Source organism: Ambystoma mexicanum, chromosome 4q (assembly GCF_040938575.1).
Source record: "Ambystoma mexicanum isolate Mex_15411 chromosome 4q, UKY_AmexF1_1, whole genome shotgun sequence".
Taxonomy (NCBI): Eukaryota; Metazoa; Chordata; class Amphibia; order Caudata; family Ambystomatidae; genus Ambystoma; species Ambystoma mexicanum.
Genome location: NC_090928.1, coordinates 663,914,266 through 663,933,527, shown reverse-complemented (window position 1 = coordinate 663,933,527; position 19,262 = coordinate 663,914,266). Strand labels below are relative to the sequence as shown.

Here is a 19,262-nt window from a genome sequence, read left to right as displayed (position 1 = left end):
TGAAGGATTAATTTAAGGAGAAGCGCATAGCCCAGAAAGTACATTCATTATTGTTCTCATATCCAGCCGGGCCTTTGGGAGACCCAGTCGATTTCTAACTTAATAGATTGTGATGATGATAATTTTTGATGCAAATAGAATGCAAAGTACAATAAAATAGAATTTGCAAAATATAAATCAGTGTGGCCACTTTACTTGGAGTGAAGTATGGACCAAAAGAAAATCTAGCAATTTTGGCCAAGAAGGAATATGTAACAAAGTTGATAGAACCACCTTAACACATCAGTTTATGTTTAGTCCATTAAATAAACTTGTTTCATGCACATGATGTGCCGAATAATACGAAGGTGTATGGTGTCCGCTTACAGGGTGTATTTGTATTTGATTAATTTATAAAGCGCTTTTGCCAAAGCACTGCACAAAACAAGTTCAACAACGGTACAACATTCAAGTATTATATTAAGGAGAACATGGGAAAGAGAATAGACAAGAGCAAATTAATCAGAGCTGAGAATTGGAGTTAAGGAGAAATTATTTAAGACGATTACGGAAAAAGTGTAGTGAAGGTGAGAATCTAAGGCCAAGGGGGAGGGAGTTCCACAGTTTGGGTGCCAGCAGAGAGAAGAAACCGAAACAGGACTGTGCACAGTGCTTAGGACCAGAGAGCAAGAACTGATTAGCATGCCGAAGAGGCCTAGGCAGAACATAGAATGAAAGCAGAGAGGAGAGATAGGGAGAGCAAGGCCATGGGTGATTTTGTAAATGATGGTCAGAAAGTGGAACAGTATGCGGTTTTCAAACATGTGCCAGGATAGAGAGCGGAATGAGGACGAGACTGAAGACTGGGGGGTGGAGAGCCGACAGAGTGCAAATAGCAGATCTGAAGATAGAACGCAAAGGGGCATGACGGTAGGAAAGGAGACCAATAAGAAGAGAGGAACAGAAGGCAAGCCGAGAGAAGATAAGAGTAGTTAAGAGGAGCTTAGCTGCATGAAATAACAGGAAGGGCTGAGCCTTGCGATTGTTAAGAAGCTGAAAGCGGCATGACTTAGAAATAGCACCAATATGATGAGTGAAGGAGAGGGAAGAGTTGAAAATAACCCCCAAGTTACGAGTGGCAGGGTCAGGAGAAAGTGAAGAGGGGGAAAGGAGAGAGAATGAGGAGGAAGAGAAGGGGGACCGTCAGAAGAACAGAAGAAAATAACTTACGTTTTAGTTGCTGTGGTGGGTCAGAAGAAGGACGCAGACACTTTACAAACATGATTCACGAGTTATATTAAAATAAAGGATAAGGCCTAACTTTCCCTGTCTCCATGGGTGACTATATTTCTATCTTAGGTGCTCGTCTGTCAGTCGTGAATGTCTAAAGAAATATCCCACTTTCCCAAAACTACCCTAATCTGACCCTACCACTATGAAAACTAACCTATATTAGGAGAATTAGTCCCTTCTCCTTTGGGGAACTCTAGTACCAATCTATAAGCATATTTATCAGTTTGAAATATTCAGAGAGTATCTTGTGATTTCTTGGATCATTCTCTACTGTAACACTTTAATTGCATTCTGGATTTTTCCCTTCTCCTTAGGATCCCCCTTTTGGGGCTCTTTTGCAAGCTATACACTCCAGGTTATTTGTAGTAGATCCTGGGAAGATACTGTTCAGGTAGTCTTTCCTCCCGGGTAAAATATAGCTTGGCTTGCTTTGTTTTACTTGAATCTTTATTTGTTTCAATTGTCTAATTCCTTGGAAGTCTGTTTCAGAATATGCAGTCCTTTTGATATTCTCTTCCTCTTGTGCAAAATATCTAAGGACTCTCCCCTTTTCCCTGGGTATTGTTCTCTCTTGTTCTATTCTCTTAATGTAATTTCTTTTCCTTGTACCCTAATTATTTCGGTACATCTGCTTCAAGGATATATTTGTCTCATGACTTCTACTGAGACGAGTTGTTCGCACCATATAATTCCTGTTCGGCCTCCCATGATCCACGTTTCCCTGGTACCTTCTATAATGAGGTGGAATGCCCACAGAAGCTTTGTCCTTCCGTGACCTTCTCTCAGGTGGCGGCATATTTCCCCTTCTGGTTTCTCTTCTCTTTTACAGTGTCCCAGGTCTTCTGACGAGGGGCCGAGCACCCGCCATTCTCTGTGCACAATGGTATCGGCAATCGTTCTTGGACTGATGGTCCACCATGGGCCTTCCGTGGTCTCACCACCTTCCATAGGGCTGCTGCTGGGGTTGCGGTGTGACTCTGGCGTCCCAGTCTCCCGCTTTGGGCTGCTGCCCTGCTGGTTTTTCGTGCTGGGGTTGCGCCATGACTCTGGCGTCCCAACTTGCACTATATGCGAGTTTGAGACTCGTAGGCTTTCTCGCTTGAGCGTCTTCCGCCTCAACCAGGTATTATGCAGTGGGGAGCCCTCTCTAGCCCACGTATGCGTCATTCTTTCTCTCCTCTCTCTGTCCAGAGTAGATTATTTATCGTACACATCTCAGTGAATGGAATATTCTGAATTAAAAGGACATGTTCTTTTCCTATATGATACTGGCATCTCTGAGGAGCTTTTTCATCCCAGTCCTGAATTTCAGAAACTTCAGCTATTGGAGCGGCTGCTATGTAGGCCATAGTATGTATGGCTCTAGGGAGTTCCTCACAGGAATGGGAGTCTGTCTCCTAAGGGGGAGCCTCTACAGGTGAGGTGCCACTTGCCTCGACCGCTGGGGAAGGTGGTGCGGAGTGGGCTCACCTCCCTAGCCTTGTAAGGGGGACTTCCCCTTAGGGAGAAGGGACGAATTCCCTTGATTCGTCACAATGTACTAAGAAAATCAAACATTGGACAGCGAGAAGACAGGCAGAGATATTAGCATGGGAGTCTGTAAATTAAAAAAAAGTAGAGATATATTTGGGAATCATCTGCATAGAAGTGAGAACCTAAAAGAGGAAATCAAGAACGCCATGATGGAGCAGGTAGAGAGAAGTTCTACCACACCAGGAAACCGAGAAGGAGCGATCAGTAAGGTAAGAAGAAAATCAATGTAGGACAGAGCCAGAAAACCCAAACGAAGATAGTATCCCTGTGCCCCATGCTCCCTGTGTAGATAATGCCTTTCTTGCATTTGTAGATTGACATTAAAAGCAAAGTCTGGCTAATACACATGAGAAACATAGCCTTTTCTCCCCACTTCATGCAGCATTTGCACTCTCTGCCCCACCCCCACAAATTTCCCCCTCGTAGTGCTCGGAGGTGGTGTTGGCTGGCATTTTGACATAATAAATTGCTGAGAAATAAATGAATGGCTCACTGCTGGATTTACAGTCTTTGGTGAATCAGGGAAGCGGTTCTCCACCTGATCTTCAGGGCTGGCTGTCAAGAACACAATTTCCTCTTTCTGGCAGCTTTGCAAAGGCGCTGAGTGGCAAAGCACTATACGTTCAAAGTTCAGTGTGTACACACAAAACTTGACATGAAAAATGAACAGCTTTTTTGAAGTATGAATTGCCTAGTTATATCATGCAAACACCCATAATCCAAGCAAAATGCAAGGGGTGCTCCATCATTTCATAGCTCGTATAGATCAGTTCTTAATGGAAACGTGCTTCACATTTAGAAAGTAATCGTAATGCTTAACTCTTCCTAGATTAACTGTTCTACATTTCAGTGCATAAACATTTGATCTACATGACTCAGAGATGCCCCATCTGGTTAGAACAATATGCTCCGTAAATGCAGATGGCAAACATATTTGAGAGGGCACATTGAAGTCACAATGTGGTTGTATGCCAGGGGTCTTGACAGGCTTGGCAAAAGGAATATGGTGGTTGAAGAATAGGTGGGAAGACGAGAGAATGGGGGAAGTGGTTAGGGAGTATCAAGTAATATCTTCTGAATTGATTGGCGCAGACTCAAACTCTATGGCTCAAAACATTCTTCCAAGATGGTCAGGGTTTCGGACACCAAGAGTTTTCAGGGGGCACATACCTTGAGATTGATCTGACACCTGGAGCAGATGTATGAACTGTATCATAGTGGTCTGTAGTATATGGAGGGCAATGTGAAAGACAGGAATGACGTTGAATGCAATGTCTAATTATTAACATGAAGAGTAAGGTCACACCTGTCTGGGAAAGTATATCGTCCTAGACTGTGAAAGTGACAAGTTAAGATAGAAGATGTTGTATTACTGCAACCCCATTTAGCCTGGATCCAGAAAGCATTGTTTTTCGTGAAAGGTCATCTCTAGGAGAAAACCACTTAGTCTAGGATTCTGGAAGGCACTGGTATACGGACTGTGGGGTGGCAATTAAAAAGTAGGGTTCACAGGATTCAGACCTTTTTTCTAATCCAAGGTGGACGGAACAAAGGAACTTTGATTGTGGGCCCCTCATGAATTGCTGGGAGAGAGCATGGAGGGTGGGATGTGATCACAAAGCCACTATGCCATCTCTGACAGTACATGCATGCCGGTCTGCTTGGATATGTGTGTATGCATGAATGTGTGTGTATGAGTGTGCAAGTATGCAGAACCTTTGCATATTTACTAGTATATGTTTGTGCTTGCAGGTGTGTGGTCCAGCAATTTACATGCACGGAACAGTGTACAAGGGTGGGAGGCTGTTTTGCAGTGGTGTCTGCCTGTGTGTGCATGCGTGTCTATATGTGTGTGGGGGGGGGACATGCATCAGCTATAATGGAGATTCTTCATATATAACAACACTATCTGACACATTGTGTGCCAGTCCCTTGCATGTCATGAGTGTCCCTGGGCATTTGATGGCAGTCTTTAATTATTATGGCTAAACTTGGCTTACACTGGGAGAACCTGGGCATATGCCTTGGCTAACTGTGACATTGTGTGAGTAAATGGAAATATGATCACAATAGTTTTTTGGAGGAATCATTTTGGAGAATTCATATTGTTACCAAACTGGCACTGAACTTTAGGAAATATGCTGCTCTCTCAAACAAATGAACACATGCATTTGCCCCGTTTCTGATATAAATGATTTTGTACTGAACAATGAATGCTATGAAATTATTTTTTTCACTAGTCATACCCCTCAGCGTTGCCTGGGTTTGTAGCCGACATGCACATAGAGGTCTGCTATAACCTTATTTATGTTATATTGTGTCCTAACTTCCTATTTTTGAAAAAGTTGCAAAATCATCAATCTCCCGAAATAGCCTATAGTGAAAGCACAGGGCCAGACCCCACCCTGTGCAGGGTGAATGGGTGGGGTTGGTCAAATTTCACTATCGCCAGTACACCCTAGACTGGTGTGCCAAACTTAGCCCACAAATTCAGTCCACCAACTGTTATGGGGCTGGAGCCAAACCCCCAAACATACAAACACATTTTCACAAATATATATATATAGATTGTGGATATACTTGTTTACAAGAATAGACATACAATGTTATCCATGTTAGATGTTAAAAAATATTGGTTAGGTCCACTGTCATCACTACTACTTCTCTTCAGCCTACCGAATGAAGGAGGCAAGTACGGACATTACTGGATGGAGAGCGTTTTTGGTAGAATTAGATTTGTGTTTATAATTAACAAAGGGCAATATGACTTGCATCCCTGTGGAGTCTTATTAGTCTTTAATGGAACAGTAGGTACTGATTCCCATGCGGAGGCAGGCAGTGAAACCCCTTATATTTATTCAGAAAACATAGCATGTCGGTCTGATGCGAGAACGTCAGCATATTCTTTATAGAAATCCAATGTCAATATATCAGGTTGAGGGTCTTTAATTGTGGAGGATCGATAGTGGTTCCCACTAGGTGTCGTTCTATTCATATAAAAACCCTCGAACTTAAAGTTAATAGCACCATCCTTGTGCATCTAAGAGCCATCCTCTGTCGCAATCACAAGGACATACCTGTTCAAGTGCAAATGGACCAGGACAGGAGCCAACCAGGGCCATCTACCCTTCTCATATATGCTGACAATAATTGATTGAATTATGAATTTAGCTTCATGTTTTGCACAATCATGAAACATTTTAAGTCTGGTTCTGATGAAGGCTTCAAGCGCTGGAGTTATGCGTGTGCTAATTTGGGGTTTTCAGGTAATTTTGTATCCTGTACAGTTCCCTCCTAGTAGCCTTAAAAAAGCATCTTTATATAATGAGATACCCAGAATACAGACAAAGTGTATCCCAGAATGGGCCCGGGAAATCCTTTCGTTCCCTCAGCAGGTGACAGCAAATGTCTTCTAGCTGCAAAAAATTCCATTAAGTTGTAAACCAACAATTCTGATTTGAAATGGAGGGGGGAACAAGTCACTCATTACAATCTACCTAGGTTACAGTCAATCGCTAGATTGAATTAACCATTAACAGATGATTTCAGGTGCTAAAAATGTATTCAAATAGAAATGCGTAAGAAGAAAAAAAAAACAGGAGCATCATAACTGGTCATATAAATGTGCACAAATACAATATCTTGGCTCTGAAAGTCAACTTTCACCAAAAGTCCAAACCCATCTCAAATCACTATGTGACTTGAAACTTATGGCATTACACAGGAAAATGCCACTAGCATTTGATGAGAAGTTGAAGTATTTTCTGTGGGACCCCCAGTTCTAGTCATAGGGTTTTCTGTTGATGGAGTGTGGTATGTTGGTGAGGATTACAACTTGCTCATCATTAAGTAGTGCCATCGACTGAGCCATAAAAGATGTCGAAGATGGCAACAAGTACAGACCCTGTGCCATGTGTGGCAAGCCAGAATAAGGACTTGGACCAGAGGACATGTTTGAACAGTTTTATTTAAATTAAAAGAAAATGCCTCACTGACCCTACAACTAAAAGCGAGTTCCCTTCCTAATCAAACTAAACTAAGCTGCTTGTGTATAGTCGAAAGTAAAAATAGTCCTCAGTCCAAACCTATCCACTAAACCGGCCATACCACTTTGCAAAAACGTAAAAGAAAATAGGTTGAGTGCCCTGCACTCTTGGTTTTTCACAAAGGCATCTCCGGTTGTGCCAGGAATCCCTCCAGGGTCTAGATCCAATGATTACAAGTAAAAAGCAATTGTAGTCAAAGAAAACAATTCTTGTCAGTCTTTTAAAAGCTCCTCAAAATTTCCCAAAGTTCAAACAAAAATGTTCCTTTATCCCTTTCCACCAACTTGGTCAAACTCTCCCCACTTTGGGCAACTGTTGGGTGTGTCCTTGCTCCTGCAATATCTGATTTCACTCTGCTTATTGTTCCTCTGTGGCTCCTTTGGGTTGCCCTGGCCCAATATCTCACTTAGCTCTCTAGGGTTTCTTTGACACCTCTCTGCTACTGGCTGTTTTACTTTCCTCAGCCCCCTGTGACCCATCTCGAGGTTTATGCTGCTCGGATTTCTCTGGCTCCTGTAACCCTTCTCCTTGCCTCGTACTCCCTCTTCTCTCAGGTCCCTGTGGCCCTTGGATGGGTCTAGGTTAGTCCTTCCCTCTTCTCCACTCGTTCACTCTTCTCCATCCTCCTACCTGGGAAACCGCAGTACCTGTTGTGTTGCAGTGCTTCCTCCAGTGGGGATCCGGCTCATAATCAAGGGTAGCCTTCACCAAGGCGTGCCGCTCTTCTGCACTGGATGCTAGAGGTCTACGCGTTCCGCTTGTCTCAGCGCTCTCTCTCCCTATCTCTCTCTCTCTCTCTCTCTCTCTCTCTCTCTCTCTCTCTCTCTCTCTCTCTCTCTCTCTTTGGTTGGCTCTCAGTCTGAGAGCGGAAGGCGCAGTCTTCTGGTCATCCCTGGACTCGGCGTCTGTTTGCAGGTTCTGGGCCCACAACGTCCTGTATGTGGTCGGACCTCCGGGTCTGGTTCGCTTAATACGGCCTCAGACTCTCAGGCCCCTTGCTCTGCTTTGTCTGACATACAGCATCTCCCTCGGGTATCCGCTTCCTTCTGCGCTGCAACAGGCTCCACTGGTCTGCGTGGCTCCACCCATTGCTGACGTTCTCACGCCCGAGTCTCGCCTCCGCCTTGGATTTCTCCTCCTCCATTCAAAGTATTTTGTCCCTTTATTATTTAACTGATATTCAAAATGGGGGTTTTGTTCACCAAAGGCTGTCAAGCATGTGGAAGGTTCAGCATTATCTTGAGCCAAACACAGAGGTATTGTCAGCATTTCTTACTCCCATGTAGGCAGATAATACCTTAGGTATAGGAAGTTCCCCGTGGGAATGGGAGTGCTTGTCCCACTTTCCCAAACCACTAGGGAGGGTTTTGCTGAGCGAGTTCACCTCCCTAGACTCAAAGGGGGTGGCTCCCCCTCAGGAAGAAGGGGGAAAAGTCTCCAGATTCATCACACTGAATATGATCAGACACACACGGAGAGTGAATCCAGTTGAGTGTGCTGCTTCAGATAGACAGTGTTTTGGTACTACCAATCTTTTTAAAAAGTTTTTCTGTATAGGGAAATTAATAGTTACTCACTGCAGTGACTAACGTACTCCTATTCCATAGTCCTCTTTCCTCCATACTGCATGGGCATCCCTCGCTGGAGACGGAACCTTTTTCACCTGAAAAAAACAAACATTCTTCCCCTTTAAAGTTAGAGGCGTGCGGGGGCGCGGCCCTGGGAGCATGTGCTCCCCTGACTTCGCTAACCTGCGCCACTCCTCAGTCCAATTTGACGCGTCGACAATATTATCATTGACTAATGAAACCATTATTATTAAGGGGGAGGATGGTGGGACATATGGATGAAAGGGGACTATGGACTAGGAGTACATTAGTTACTACGGTGAGTAACTATTAATTACTCCTACGCCCCATTCCCTTTCCTGCATACTACATGGGTGATTACAACTGAATGTAGCCCCAGGGTGGAGAGGTGACCCTCCTTAAGTGAACAACTTTCTTAGAACCGCCTGTCTAAAAGCCGCATCTGATTTAGAACTGGCGTCCAGACAGTAGTGCTTAGAGAAAGCCCAAGGGGTGGCCCAGGTGGCCGCTTTGCTGATGACCTGCTACAGGACCTGCCGCTGGAATGCGACAGTCGTGGCTCTGACAGCATGGGCGTGCATGTTAGCTGGCAGTGGTTTGTGCTGCCCATCATAGGTCTCCTTGATGGACTCCTTGATGGCCGAAAACATCCACTTTGCTATAGTGGCTTTGGATGCCTGATAACAGGGCGTCGACTCACCCATCCCCCGAAGGTGACAAAGCGTCCGACTTGCAGAAGCTCTTGGTCCCGACCAGAAAGAATTTCAGAGCGCACCTGACATCCAGACAGCATAAGACCCTCTGAGCATCGTTCTTAGGATCGTTTAGATGAAAAGCAGAGACTACCTTAGGTAGTAACGCAGGGTGCTTTCTCAGGATCACCTTATCCTTGTGAAAAGTAGTATAGGGTTCTGACGCCACCAGAGCCTGGATCTTGCCAACTCTGCAAGCAGAGTTGAGACCCACCAACAAGCTGTTTTAATAGTGACCCAACTGATGTCCACAGATGCCATTGGTTCGAAAGGTTTGTGCGCCAGGGTGCCCAACAATACATTGAAATCCCACACAGGCTGTGGCTCTATGATGGGCGGGTAGAGCCTGGTGAAGCCCGACAGATGTTGTTTAACCACCGGGTTGGAGGAGGAAAAGACCACCTCCTCAGAATCCCTGTAGGCCCCTATGGCTGCCTAGTAGGTGCGGTAGGTGTCTATTTGTACCCGAGTGAGCGAGGTGTGCAGAGAATGAGAGCACATTTTCCAATGTGCAAGTAGGGGGTCGATATCCTTAGAGTTCGCCCAGTGACAGAACCCGTTTCATTTACTCTTGTACTGGCTCCTAGTAACCCAGCTCCTAGCATCCTGAATGATGTCCAGGTAAGCCTGAGACAGGCACAGATGTTTCAGTGTGACCTGTTCAGGAACCACGCTGCGAAGGCTAATTTCTGTGGAGCGGGGTGGGTGACCCTGCCCCTCTGCTGGGAGAGGAGGTGAGCTGGGCCCAGCGGCAGGTGAATGGGTGGCCTGTGCGAGAGGCTGAGGAACTCAGAGAACCACGGTCTTGCCAGCCACGACAGAGCTATCAGAATGATGCAGAGGTGACACGATTCTCTTATCTTGTGAATCAGGCGTGTGGGAGGGAATGCATACGCTGTCATTCCATTGCACTGTATCCGCAATGCGTCGGCCCGGGAGCCGGGGCCTTGGCCCTGCCAGGACGCAAACTGCTGGCACTTCCTGTTGGACCAGGAGGCAAAAAGGGCCACCTGAGTATGCCCCCTTCTGCTGAAGACCCTGAGCAGGACCTGATCGTTCAATTGCCATTCGTAATTGTCCGCTCCGTCTGCTGACCCTGTCTGCTTCTAGGTTGGACTCCCCAGGGAGGTGAATTGCAGTGTTCTCCAGGGCCCATTCCCACATGCGGACTGCTAGGCTGCACAGCGGGGGGATCTGGTGCCACCCTGCTTGTTGACATAATACATGCTGGGGGAGTTGTCAGTCTGGGTGAGGACAACCTTGCCCCCAATGAGCGGAAGGAAAGCCTTGAGAGTTAGGCAGATAGCCTTCAGCTCCAGCCAGTTGATTTGAGATTCCTGCTCCTGCGGGGACGAGACTCCATGGACACTGGTTGTCCAGCATAGCCCTGCAGCCATCCAGGGAGGAATCTGTGGTGATGGTGACCTGAGGTGGTGCCTGCCGGAAGGGCCAGTCCGCAGGTTGCAGTCCCTGGACCACCAGGTGAGGTCCGGGTGGAGAGAAGGAGGAATGCTGCAAGCTCCGCTTGGGAGCCCCGCTCCTGATTACAAGAGGCTGCGAAGTGCAGCTGCAATCTCCTCATCTTGAGTCTCGTGTGAGGGACGGCCAGTAGGACCGCTGCCATGATCCACAGTAAATGCTGTTACCACCAGGCCAAGGTCACCTCTCGGCTGAGGAGGTGACTTGCAGCCCTCTTGATGGCCATGATCTTGTCCTCAGAAGGGAAAACTCTCTCAGAGTGAGTGTCCCATATGAGGCCCAGAAAGGTCAGGCTCTTCATAGGCTGTATCTGAAATTTCTTGAGGTTGATAGAAAATCCCAGCTCGTAGAGTGTGATCATAAGGGCGGAGGAAGTGGCTGCATGCCACGTGCCAAAGTCATGGTGCTTGGCTCGCTGGGTCCAACCCCCTCCTGGACTCTTGGTGATGAAGCATGAGACCTACCCTGCACCACAGGGCAATGTAGGCGTGTTGCCCTTAGAAGTATCGCCGGTAGTGCTTCGTGCAGGCACCCCTTCGGCCATCTGACCGGTACTAGGGCATAACCCCTCGCTGCACACCCGGTAAAAGAACCTTGCAGTCCCTCAGTACTGTCCCTGGAAGGATCCAATGACCCGGTCGGATTGGCGGCCGATAGCTGGAATAGCCTTGGTAGTAGTGCTGGTGCGAGAACCTGCAAGGCTCCTCCCGCTCTGGTGTTTCCTTGGGAAGGAGACATCTTTGCGGGTGTGAGATGGAAAAAGGTGGCCCTAATTTGGGCCTTGGCTTGTTTCTGACAAAGTGCTTCAATTCCTCTGGAGGCGACTTTTTTCAAAGAGCTCCCTTCACCGAGCTAATCTGTTTTTCAGAGCGCACAGTGTAAGCGCGTCGTACATGGTACAACCCTCCAAGCTGTGGTCGGGGCCAAGGCAGCGGAGATAAAGAGCGTGGGGGGCGGATGTAGGGAAGAGCCCTTCGCAGGCACGACACCTGCTGAAGCCTGCTGACGTCGACCTGCCCGGGAGGAGCGTGGCGCCAGAGGACCGAGTACCTGATTGATAAAAAGAAGATATAAGACAAAAGAAAGTATCCAGGGAAGAGCGCGTGGTATTACAAGGCCGAAGCCAAACAAAGGAGCGCTGGTGAAATAGGCCCGTTGCCGTCGACATGGAAAAGAGGACTGGGGAGTGGCGCTGGTGGGCGAAGTCAGGGGAGCGCATGCTCCCAGGGCCGTGCCCCTGCACGCATCTAAATCTAAAGGGGAAGAAGGTTTTTTCTGGTCCATGCAGTATGGAGGAAAGGGGATGGGACGTAGGAGTATTTAAGATATAATAGATATTGGAGAGATATTGGGTACATGCCTCAGCAAGCATCTATTCTGTTTTGAGCTTTCTGGCGAGTGTCCACCCGAGCATGGTACTTTGTAATACGAACAAGTAACTTCAGCCTGTTCCATGCTTTTTATGCCTGCTCCTCCACCTGCCTAGACTCTTCTTTACCCCCTTTTCCCTCCCTGCATCTTTACCTGACCCACAGACCCAACATAATCAGAACCCATAGAGCAGCCTGCAAAGGGCAAAATGGAACAGGTGTTTGCAAGAAAAGGTAACGGTGGCCTAACACAGGCTTTTCCGATCCACTACCTTGCCTCCCAGGCTCTTTTTGTTATCCCACTTTTCCCTCCATGAACCTGTTCCAGTCCTCCCACCTCTATAAATGGTGGCTTCTCAGGTTGCATGACCAAAAAGCACCATCCAATCAGAAGCCCCATGGTAGACTGTGAAGGGCAAAGGGTGACATATGCTTGCCTGTTCGCCATGCCGACCAAGTCAAGTACATGTTATGTTATTTGGAATTTATATAGTGCCTTATGTATCATTTTATTTATGTATTTATTTTTTACATTTATATAGCGCATAAGCAGCCCTTGGGCACCGCGGTGCTGTTTTACTAAATGTGTGCAGTTATTGGGTTCAAAACTGTTCCCCGTACCCTACATGGATATAATAATTGACAGCAAAAATCCCTTGACCAAAATGTCCAGGTTTTAGAATCTTCCTAACATTCAGGATTTAAGGCAGCTTACGTCCATTTCTCCCAACATCAGATAAAAGGCTCCCACGCAATGACAAAAACCAAGCGGAAATCTGCTATTCGCAAATCCCAGCCCAACAGAGTGGCCACCAATTGTCTTCATGACGATAGCTTTTACAGCTGCATTATTGGAAAGCACCAGGGCTGCGTCTTTTACTGAATAATGCAACAATTTCTGCACATACCAAATTGCTGAAAATCATCTGTTAAATACTGCGCTATGACAACTGCAAAGGGGAGACTGTACACTCAAACAGTTTGTAGCCTGCTGGGGATAGGCAAAGTCCACCTGGAGTTTACGGTCCAAAAGAAATGTCCCATCCATGTGACAAATCGCTCTAGTGACACTAGAAAGACTACATTGAAGCAATACTTGTTTCCCATTATTTCTAAAGCCTTCTTTGACTTCAATGTGCTTTCCAAAAGGCGACATGGATCTCAGCACTAGAGAGGATTTCTTCCAAGTTGTTAATCCAAAGGGTCAGCGATGATTTATGACGATATGAGAACCCTTCGCCACAACCCACCTTTCTATTGTCCTCTTCGGAGGTCGGATCTGAGCAGATACCTTCTAATTTTTCTGCCAATATTCTGTGTACAGCTGGTAGGGACAGGATACGCGACTTCTGCTGTACCTTGCGCGAGGATGAGACTAGCTCCTGGGAAAGTTGCAAAAGGGTGACTGGCACCGGCTATACCTGGTTATAGTATGAAAAGATTGAGAAAGACACCTGCTCCTGCTGTGTCTGGTTCTTACACGTGTGGATGCTGACCAATGTGACTGACTTTTGTTGACTCTACTTGGAGTATGGGGAAAGTGGGTTCTGACGAAAGAGACATACTGAAATGCATCATTATTGCATTTTGTTTGAATACAGGATATATGCCTGAGTAATGATCGCTATGCCCCACACGCGGCGGGATGGCTGCTGGTGGTCCATTTCACACTGTAGCTGGCTCCTGTCGACTGTTTTTCTGCTGGGATATTACAACAGGATAACAACCCATCGTCTTGAGGATGTCCTCACTGGGCATTTCCCTCCAGGATGGTGAAGGTATATTTTGCGCATGCGATGTAACCATCCCAAATGAGGTTTTGAATGGGTTTTGTTGAAGCAAGTCTCTTCTCCTGGTCCTTTCTATCTTTGTAGAACGTCAGCGCAAAACATCAGAGACTGACACTGCGTATCAGAACTGAGGTTATAACCCCAAATATACCAAACTCGGATCCAATTCTGTTGGTAAGGTCTACCTCACTGTTATTAATAATTGTAGTAACCACAATACCAAAAATACAGAGGCCCCTGGGGAAAGACAAGCTCCAGCTGAAGGCACCCTCAAAGCTCTAGTAGATTGAACGCCCTTGGGAACCGCAGTTCAGGTCAGTAGAGAGAGAGAGAGAGAGAGAGTGTGTGCAGCTTGTGTGGTTGTTGCAAGATAGCTGCTTCATAGGGGTAGATGTGGTGCTGGGGAAATCAGTTGGATGTGTTCAGCCTGGAGGGTGGACACTCAGACTGAGTTCTGGCTGCGTTAGGCCTGAGGAGATGCCTAAACTAGCCGAAATGTGCTCAGCTAGCTGTGTTTTATTAGGATGATGAGGTGTTCGTGGGGTCATGTTAGTATGAGAACCGCTAGGCCGAATGTGTCATAGCATAGCTGTGTTCTAGTTGAATGATGGTGTATTAGGAGAGAATAAGCATAGTAGTGTGATATGGTGGTTTATCAGTGAAGCGCTTGCGGCCAGGTACGAGAGCAGGACAGGGGACGTACGTAGCGGCATACGTATATAAAGCGACAGGATGAATAGGGTAACAAGGGGATACTGGTACATAGCAGTCGTTCCATCCGCTTCATCGGTTCCATCAGATTCATCCGTTCCAACCACTTCATGCGTACCAACCACTTCCTGCGTACCAACCACTTCCTGCGTACCAACCACTTCCTGCGTACCAACCACTTCCTCCGTTACATCTACTTCATCCACTCTGTCCAGTCCATCTGGTCCAGCCACTCCATCAATCCATTCCATCTTACTCAATCCATCTATCCATTACATCCATCTATCCACTCTATCCATCAATCTATCTATCCACCCATTCCATCCACTTTGTCAATTCCATCCACTTCGTCCGTACCGTCCGATTCCTCCAGTCCAACCACTTCCTCTGTACCATCCACTCTATCCGTTCCATCCACTCTATCCGTTCCATCCACTCTTTCAGTCCCATCCACTTCATCCGTTCTGTTTACTTTATCTGTTCCATCCATTTCATCCAGTCATCCATTCTATCTACTCGATCCACTCCATCCATTCCACCTACCCGCTCCATCCTTCCCATCCACTTCATCTGTTCCACCCAGTTTCATCAATTCCATCCGTTCCACCCAGTTTCATCAATTCCATACGTTCCGTCGGTTCCATATACTACATCCGTTCCACCCACTCCATCCGTTCTATTGGTTCCATTGGTTCCATCCACTCCATCCGTTCCATCCACACCATCCGTTCCAAACACTTCATCCACTCCATCCACTCTGTCCACTTCATCCGATCCATTCACTTCGTTGGTTCCATCCATTTCATCTGTTTGTCCACTTCGTCCGTTCCATTCTCTTCGTCCGTCCCATTCTCTTCGTCCGTCCCATCCACTCCGTCCGTCCCATCTACTCTGTCCGTTCCATCTACTCTGTCCGTTCCATCTACTCTGTCCGTTCCATCTACTCTGTCCGTTCCATCCACTTCATCCGTTCCATCCATTCGATCCACTCGTCTCTTCCATCCAACGGATCCACTGCATCCATTTCACCCATCCGCTCCATCCTTCCCATCCACTTCACCCGTTTGTTCCGGTTTCATCGACTCCATCCGTTTCATCTGTTCCACTCCATCTGTTCCACCCACTGTATTGGTTCCGTCCACTCCGTCTGCTCCGTCCATTCCATCCGCTCCGTCCGTTCCATTCAGTCTACCTGTTTTAGTTACACTATCCGTTTTAGTCTTTCTATCTGTTCAATCGACTCCCTTTGCTCTTTGTTTTCTATGTTCAACAACCGTGGGTTTCTATTTATTGTGACTATTTATTCTGTTTCTTCTCAGCGACAATTTTTTAAGGGAAGAGCCACGTTTTCAGTAGTTTGCGGAAAGACATTTAGTCTTCGTTTAGTCGAATGTGGGGTGGGAGCGAGTTCCACAGAGTGGGGGCCAAGGCTGAGAATGATGATCCTCCTAATCTGACCGAGTTGGTGTTTGGTATCACTAGGAGGAGGGCACAGCTTGATCTTAGAGTGCGCGGTGGGTGGTAGGGGTTTAGCTTGTCCTGGAGGTATTGAGGTCCGGTTTTATGCATTGCTCGGTGGGAGATGCATAAGGTTTTGAAAGTCACCATTCGTCCAACCGGGAGCCAGTGGAGAGTTCTGAGAGATGGAGAGGTGTGATCTCTTGGGCCAAGAGCTAGAAGCAGTTTGGCTGCAGAGTTTTGTGCTCTTTGTAGTTTAATGAGGTGGTATGCTTGGACCTCAAGGTAGAGGGAGTTGGCGTAGTCCAGTCTTGACAATAAAAAAAATTGGACAGCGGCAAGTCTGTTGGGAAAGGAGAGGTACGGAAAAATGCGTCTTAGAATTTTAATTTGGTAATGGCAGGACTTTGAGACGCTGGTTTGGTGAGAGAGGGTTAGGTCAGAGTTGAGAGTGCATCCAAGGTTTTCTACTTGAGGTGGTTGGTGGATTGCCCATGGATGATGGCCAGGGTAGAGGGTGTGGGAGAAGCTCAGTGTTGCCGCACACCATGATTTCAGTTTTGGTGGGGTTTAGGACAAGGTGCTTTGTGGTCATCCAGCGATTGATGTCAAGGAGACAGGCAGCGAGGTCGGGCTGACAGTTGGGGAGTTTTAGGATTAGTTGGGTGTCATCGGCATAGTTTTAGCACAGGATACTGTGCGAGCGGATTATTCGCTCGCTCCTTGTGGAACTCCGGTGTTGACTGGTCGGGTGGCGGAAGCAAAGGAGGAGAGGAGGGTTATTTGGTTCCTATTGTTGAGGAAGGATGCTGTCCACTTGAGAGCGTTTCCACGGATTCCTAATTATCATTACAGTCACGAATGTGCGTATAGATTGCTCTTTATACATTACATATGAGCAACATGTGAATTACATAAACTATTCATGCTGGCCTTGCACTTTATGGGCAGTCATGAAGACATGTGGGAAAACCCTACCAAGCAATTGTTTAAACTTATAACTTTATTTGGAGACTTCAGAACAAAGGAGGCTGGTCAGGGCCTGTGCCGCCTGCCAATCATATGGGGGTGTGGGGGAAAGTTATATGCAGGCAACTGTACTAGAGGTACATTAGTCATTACAGTGAGGAACCTTTTCTTACTCCTACATGCCATCCCCTTTTCTCCACACTGTATGGGCGATTGCACAGTGTTTTAAGACTTCAGGAACTACATTAGGAGAACATATGTATCAAACCATTCTGTCAAAAAGTTCCATCAGAGCAGAGTTAGCATTCCTGCAGTAGCAGTAATGTCTGTTGAAAGTCAAGGGTGTAGACCAAGTTGCTGTTTTGCTGAAAACATCCCATAGTTCCTGCTTTTTTAGAAAAATCTCTATTGAATGTGCATGCAAACCAAGAGACGTGCTAACTCTGTCTTGTAAGCCCCAAGAACTGCTGTAACTCTCCACTGAGCAAAAGAGACTTTTGAAACATGATGGCCCAGAGAGGAACTGCCCATGTCAAAGCTTCAGACTTACAAAAGACCTTGGCAGAAGCTAAGTAGACTTTAAGAGCTCTTCTCACACCAGTCAGTGGAGGGTTTCCTGGGCACTTGAAGATGGGGATCTAAAGGATGTAGGGAGAGAAATCACGGTCTTCCATGTAACAAGCTTTATATCTGTCAAGTCAGGGGTTCAAACAGCTTGTGAGCCAGTGCAGAGAAAACAAAATTTAGGTTCTAGACTGCATGGGGCCTTTCAATAGAGGGAAAAAGCTTAAGTAATCCCTCCAAATGTCTCTTGAGAATAAGATTTGCTGAAGAGAAAGTATCTCATCTGATTTTCTGTATGCCCCTATGACAGTCAAGTAAGTCCTGCATGAGCCGATTTGGACATTACTTTGAGGTAGGAAAGCTAAAAATGATAAAACATCATCAAGCTGATACATGAGTGTGTTTATTTTCTTGTCCAAGCTCCAATGGCAGAAGCGTGTCCACTTACTCTGATATTGGGCCAGAGTGGATGACTTCCTAGCAACATGTATGGTTCTTAGGTTTTCTTGCGATAAGCCCATATGATTTATGATCACCTCTTCAGGAACCAGACTGCTAAGGTTAGCAATGGAGGGCAAGGGCTGACAATCATCCCTTCTTGCTTGTAATTAGATCTGGGTGGAAGACAAGGCAAAGGAGGTCTGGTAACCAAATCCTTGCTGGCCAAGACAGGGCCCACCAAACCCATGCAGCAATGGTGAGAAGCCTTGAACTTGCTTATTACTCTTTGCAAAAAAAGTGGGAGGGGATGCAAAGAACATCCTTTTTCTCCACTTGATTTTGAATGGATCCTCCAAGGAGCCAAGCCAGAGGCTCATGTGAAAGAGGGGTATTTGGAGGATCTCCTGCACTCTGAATGGGTTTAACTCTCAGCCGTGGTTCCCCACGTTCAAATCAGTCTGATTTCCTGTTGTGTTCTCCTGGTAGGTCAGCTGTTATCAGTAACATGATGTACGAAGATGATGTACCCATCCTGAATGTCTGCCACCCTCTCCTGATTACGAATCACTGCTGCCGACAGTGTTTTCCCTTCAGTCAAGAAGGTTCAAGTTCTGGGCTGGAGAGAGTTCTGGTTTTGGAAGGCTGAAGGTGAATTCCAGGTTGAAAATCAGGTTCTGCGCGTCTTCTAAGCTTCCGCCATAAATAAGCATCTCACTAGCCAATTGTCCAGATAATTACAAGTTACTCACCGTAGTGACTAACGTACTCTTAGTGCATAGTCCTCTTTCCTCCGTACTGCATGGGCATCCCTCGCTAGGGACGGGAGACAGAACCTTTTGCACCAGAAAAAACCTTCTTCCCCTTTAGAGGCACGTGAGGCATGGCCCTGGGAGCATGGGCTCCCCTGACTCCACCCACAGGCACCACTCCTCAGTCCCACTTGAGGCATCGACAATATTACAACTGCCTAACTGACAACAGTTTTATTAGGGGGGAGGATGGTGGAACGTATGGAGGAAAGGGGACTACGGACTAAGAGTGCGTTAGTAACTACAGTGAGTAACTTGTAATTACTTGTATGTCCCGTCCCCTTTCCTCCACACTGCATGGGCGATTACAACTGAATGTAGCCCCAGGGTGGAGAGGTGACCTTCCTTAAGAAAACAAGTTCCTTAATACTGCCTGCCAGAATGCAGTGTCTGAGCTGGAGCCGGTATCCCAACAGTACTGCTTGCAAAAAGACAGGGGAGTGGTATAAGTGGCCGCCCTGCTGATGACCTGCCACGGA

At 46.7% G+C, this 19,262-nt stretch overlaps 1 protein-coding gene across 3 annotated transcripts in view; it reads right to left on the bottom strand.

Annotated features, from left to right (window-relative positions):
- The window catches only part of EML6 (EMAP like 6), a 3,038,586-nt gene that overhangs the window by 599,238 nt on the left and 2,420,086 nt on the right, over nt 1-19,262 (bottom strand). The gene's annotated exons all lie outside the window — the stretch shown is intronic.